A 5,719-nucleotide genomic window follows, 5' to 3' on the forward strand; every position below is an offset into this window, starting at 1 on the left:
TCATGGTAAACAAGGAAGTGGACTTGCCTAGGTGAATAAAAACCCTCTTTAGAGTGGTGAAAAAAGACAGGCATACCGCTTAATGACCTTCTCAGCTCTTTAACACTCAACTTATGAAACATTTATAATCAAAATAACTTCGTGACAGGTTATACATGTCTTTTCAACCGTCAGTATCCTAAACATTTTGCGGCATTTCACAGTTCCACATTTACATAAAGTTAAGTCCTGGTGGCGCAGTCAAGCACGGTACTTGCAACATTGTGGTTGTGGGTTTGAGTCCCACAGGGGACCAGTAAGAAAAAGTACTAACTACAACATATCATTCATGTTCTATAACTCATGAGACAAAATAGTGTACACATTTTATTGGCTGCAAGCAAATCCTCAACATTTGTGTACTGAAATCTCATTTAGCAGCAAAGTATTTGACGTTACTATGAAGTATTGAGGATGCAGACACTACGGAATAGCATTGCCGCTTTTAATGTATAGTCTGGCGAAGCGGCAGGAGTCTCAGGGAGCACACCGAGGGCAAGCTCCTTCCACATAAAGCATTGTTCCAGCGCTTTTGACCTGAAGACAAAACACAGAACCAAAATATTCAGCTGTACACAGACACACAACAGTAGGAAAGTCTACATAAGTCAATTGTTAAATGAACTGGGAATAAAGTTTAATTTGATGACTGGATCAATGAATGATACTGGGATTACTGTACCTCCAAAGTTGATATGAATACAAGTCTCTCCGGCACCAACATCGCCGGGCCTTCCTTTTGCCCAGTTCTGGTGATCAAAGTCGGAGCCATCGCTCCACAACCACCGCCTGTCCTGAGGGGGGAAAGTGGGGTTTCAGAATACAAACTAAATGTAGTCCTACGTCTACCACCTGAAACAACAAAACAGTTAAAGCTACCACTACTTCAAAACACTCCGACTGGGACTGTTGCTTGTGTAAAGAACAACGTGGAGCCAAATCCTCACATCTGCAATCATCCCAATGCATTTCAAAGACCATACACATGTTTACAAGAAGACTGTCCAGAATTGATCACAGTTATACTTACCTAGAACCGTTTCACATGTGTATAAAAGCCTCCTACTGAAGTTGACAGTTAAATGTAATTTAGTAGATTCTCTCATCTAGAATGACTTACAGGATCAATTAGGTTAAGGGCGTTGCTCAAGGGCACGTCAGATTTCACGGAGTGAGCTCTGGGATTCAAACTAGCAGCCTTGCCTTTATTGGCCCCATGGTCTTAACAGCTACTCTTAATATTTTGTATGGAACCCATATCAGTAGCTGTTAACAAGCAGCAGCTACTCTTCCTGGGGTCCACACAAAATAGCATTACACAACTGACAGAACTACAAAAAAGAATTACAGGTGCCTACATGCCACACCTCACGTTTATTTTTTGAATCCAGGTTTGCTCTTCACTTGAGCAATATGAGATGGAACGGAGTTCCTTGCAGTAATGGCTCTATATAACACTATGCTTAATGGTCCCACCTTAACAGAATAAAATCCTCCAATCCAGGTAGGAGGGAAACCAACAATCTTGACCAAGAGCTGTAGAAACTGATCTTCCTCTGAGCTGTGCACAGATGCCAGGTTTGCGCCCAGGTACTCCACAACGTTGGGTACAGACACCAGTTTATCACCAAGGGACACAGTGCCGCTAGAGAAGAAAGTATTTAACAAGGCAAGTCTGTTAAGAAAATTATATACAATGACAGCCGAGCAGTAGATGGAACAAAGACATTTCATGTATTAGTCAGTGTTGCTGAGAATTTGTCTTCTGGACTCAACCAAATATTGACCACCACAACTAATTCCCTTTTAAAACATTCTCTTAAAGATATTAGTTTACCGCTGTCTTAAACCATGTCCTGTGGGTTCCAGTATACAGGAGGCTAGACTCCACATTAAATATGTATAGAAAATTCCCATCTTAAAGGGATGTTCAGTATTTCACATCAGTCATGTGTTACCATTTAAGAAAGTATTACCGTTAAGGTAAAGTCATAGAGCTAATTTCATCTACACTTCCTCTTCAAATTCACAGTAGAAGGTAAGGGTTATACCTCTGCTTCAGGCCAGCTCCTTGTAGTCTTTACAAACATTAAGCAGCGTGATCCATATTTTGTCCAACCGGAAGGACACAAGTCTTCTTCTAGAATTGAATCTGTACGGAGAAGTTACATGTGGCTTTAAACGCCAGTGTACAAATCACAGCTACAATATTATTTGTAGATCAGTCAGTCACCTATGCTACAAGAAAAATACAGAATGAGTCAAGAAGAGTGGACTCTTACTTGCATCTCCTAGAGCAAAGGCAGCACTGAGAATCAGAAGACTGGTCAACATGGTCATGGAGTCTCCTGAGAGAATAAAGAGTGAAGCCATCAAAACCAGATTCAACTCCACATACAGTAGATTAGAACAGGAATATGTCTGCTTTCCTAAATGCCAACCTATTCCCTAAGCAGGGCTGAGGAGAACATCTGGGCAGGTATTTCTCTCCACTCATACTGGAGTAATAGAGGCCTAGTTCACAAATGTAAAAATGCCCTGCAGCGTCGGCTATTGCCAAATCTGTCAGAATGCAGGCATTATGGTTGAACCATATACAATCCTGGTTCTTTTATTAGCCAACAAAAAATAAACACAGAAGACAAAAGGCAGGTAAGCCTTAGTGGCATGTAACACCAGTAGGTAGGGTGAAATGGCCATCAGGAAATGCAGTGATATGTTGTGATCTGGCTTTGCACATCCATGTTCTCTACTTTCAGTCTGGCCCAGCATGGTGGACATATTGTGTGGGGGGGGGTAGCTAGACAGCTGAGCACAACATGGAATCCATGTTTGATTTTGGGGGGGGGGGGGGGGGGGGGGGGGGGGAAGTAAACACGGCATGTCATAGTTTCTTGTTCACTGAGACGCAGCGCAAATGGCAACCAATCAGAACAGTCCACCGGATTATAGATGTAAGAGACATTCTGCTAGCAGGTACCATCATTGGACCATGTCTCATCTCATAAGCTGTAACAGTTCCCTTACAGTTAAATTAAAGGTCTAATACTGGGCTAGCAACACCATAACGCTACACAAGCTAGGATGAAGAGGATATTATGCCACAACACAGGAAATTAAAAACATATAAATGTTTCAAAAGCAGGAACTTACTTTAGCCAACCAACAACAAAACCAATAAAGGAACTGGGTCACCACAAATGCTGAACAAACCCAGGTAGAACAAGCTGCTTTTATATCATAAGAATGGAAGAGTAATTGGTGATTAGCAGAGTGAGTTCAGGTGTGGTGAGTTAGCAGGAGAAGGGCGTGTCCAGAGGGTAATTGGGAGTTTGTGGAATAAGCATTAGCCTTTAAAACAAGTGCACTACATTTGTCCAGGGCAACATATTCACTATGGGCTCTGGTCAAAAATAGTGCACTCCAAAGGGAATAGATGGCTATTTGGGATACATTCACATACAGTATTAGATGAACATATGTTGAAATCTCACTTTCTGAAATATTGCCTGTGAGTTGAGTTCTAACTCTCCCTTTGGCTGAGATTGAGTCCTATGTCTCCCTCCTCTCCTTTTTAAGGACCCATCCAGTGAGACCCCTCCCTCTCGAGTTATGTGAGGCGGTTGGTGGAGATGGCGGAAGCAAAAGTGTCGTTTGAAGTTGAAAGCAAGTTGAGTACAGTTAGCGAGAAAAAATTGTGGAGAACAGTAAAGTCCAAGAATGGAACAAAAAGAGGTTCAAATTGTTGTGGAAAATGAGTCTGATTAATCGTTGTTTGTTGTAGTACGTGATGTCATCACGTAACTATAAAGATTAAATCCTTTAATTATAAAAGCAAAGTGTTTTATTTGGCTTTTATTATGCCCACTGCATGCAATTTTTTTTATAACCAAATATAAAAATAGTTTTTTTTCAGGACAAGGATTATTGTGACTTTCAAGAATGCCTGAATTGCTTCACCTTGCTTTTCTGGTAGGCTCAATGCAAGTTTCACCATACAATTATTTCAGACATACAATGCAAGTTCCACCATGGCACGGACCATGATGATACATTGGCACAGACCATGGCGGTACGTTGGCACAGACCGCTTGTTTATTCTACACTCTAGGTATGTTTCTTTTGGGGGGGGGGGGTGAAGTTATTACGTCCAGTTGTTTTTATCGACACAAGACAGTTCAACGGAATCTCACTGTAGCAGGCAATTGTCACATATTTTTTCTATGCAAACTTTCTAAATGTCGACAAAATGTTTAAAGCTGAAGGTCTGGAGGAGGGAGAGTGAAAGTAGGACCAGGGTTTGTGTTGTTAGGAGAGGAGGAGGGGAGAGAGGTATGGGAGAGGGGAGAGGGGAGGAGAGGAGGAGGGAAGAGAGGTATGGGAGATGGGAGAGGGGAGGAGAGGAGGAGGGAAGAGAGGTATGGGAGAGGGGAGAGGGGAGGAGAGGAGGAGGGAAGAGAGGTATGGGAGAGGGGAGAGGGGAGGAGAGGAGGAGGGGAGAGAGGTATGGGAGAGGGGAGAGGGGAGGAGAGGAGGAGGGAAGAGAGGTATGGGAGAGGGGAGAGGGGAGGAGAGGAGGAGGGGAGAGAGGTATGGGAGAGGGGAGAGGGGAGGAGAGGAGGAGGGAAGAGAGGTATGGGAGAGGGGAGAGGGGAGGAGAGGAGGAGGGAAGAGAGGTATATGAAAGAGGAGAGGTTAGGTGAGGAGATAAGAGGAGGAAAGATGACCGGTCAAGGTGTTAAAGGGATATTGTGAGATTTTGGCAATTTAGCCCTCTTTCTTTAGTTTGAAGGAAGTTTTTTTAATTAACTACTGTAGCTTCAGCACAATTGCTAACTATGAGAGCAGATCCCTAAGACTTCTAGTCATTGCGCTGACGCTAGTTAGCGATCGATGGAAAAAACTACCTTCAAAGTCCTTCAAATTGCATACAGAGACAAAATCTGACTCTGGTGTGGTGGCTAATTTCTGCATTACCAAATGAGGAGAGTTACAAACACACCAGTCTGAGTTTAAACTACATCTTTAATAATTAAGATACTTTTCCAAAAGCACTTGACCTTCAATAATGCACTCTCTCGAATGAACCATTGAAAAAGGGAGGTTCCAACACAATGGCTACTGAGATATTTTATAGGAAATATCCACCCTCCTTTGACATGACAAACCACAGATCTTAGGAACAGTTCAGTTAAGTTTTGTATGAAAAGATATATATAAAACACAGCAGACAGCAACTGCTATCTCAACAGTGTTCATTATATAGACCGGTGTCTGGTCTCCCTAGAACTGTCCCTCCCTGGTATGGTATTGAACAAAACCATTAGCTCATGTCCTCTGGAATGCTTTTTAGGCGTTCTTATCAAAATACACCATAAATCTCCTCTGTCAGTGCTATCTCATAGAGGCCCATCCTCAGTAAAACACCTCTTGTTCCCACTCCTGGACAAGCTCACTGAGGGGAGTGACTTGCGCACAGACATTGTGGAGACAAATAATTGGTTCCCCATTAATCACGCCATCCCTCCCCATGGTTTAAGAATAGGTAAAGACACATTCACATATGAAGACAATGTTTCATTCTGTCCTCCTCTCTTGCTGATATTCTGCATAGCAAGAGAGACATGTAAAAAACAAGTCTGACCTCTCCCCTCTCTGGGCCCCAAATGACTGAGCCCCA

At 42.7% G+C, this 5,719-nt stretch overlaps 1 long non-coding RNA gene across 2 annotated transcripts; it reads right to left on the reverse strand.

The window, feature by feature from the left end:
* Positions 1-353: 353 nt before the first annotated feature.
* On the reverse strand, positions 354-3,270 carry LOC115194882 (uncharacterized). 2 transcript variants are annotated; one of them, XR_003878532.1, is made up of 6 exons: positions 3,193-3,270; positions 2,322-2,387; positions 2,091-2,191; positions 1,516-1,684; positions 722-833; positions 354-576 (listed from the first exon to the last, which is right to left on the reverse strand). It is a non-coding gene; the product is annotated as an uncharacterized LOC115194882 (long non-coding RNA). The 2 variants fall into 2 exon arrangements; XR_003878533.1 differs by lacking the exon at positions 3,193-3,270 and adding an exon at positions 2,481-2,508.
* Positions 3,271-5,719: the final 2,449 nt, after the last annotated feature.

This window comes from Salmo trutta, chromosome 5, assembly GCF_901001165.1.
Source record: "Salmo trutta chromosome 5, fSalTru1.1, whole genome shotgun sequence".
Taxonomy (NCBI): domain Eukaryota; kingdom Metazoa; phylum Chordata; class Actinopteri; order Salmoniformes; family Salmonidae; genus Salmo; species Salmo trutta.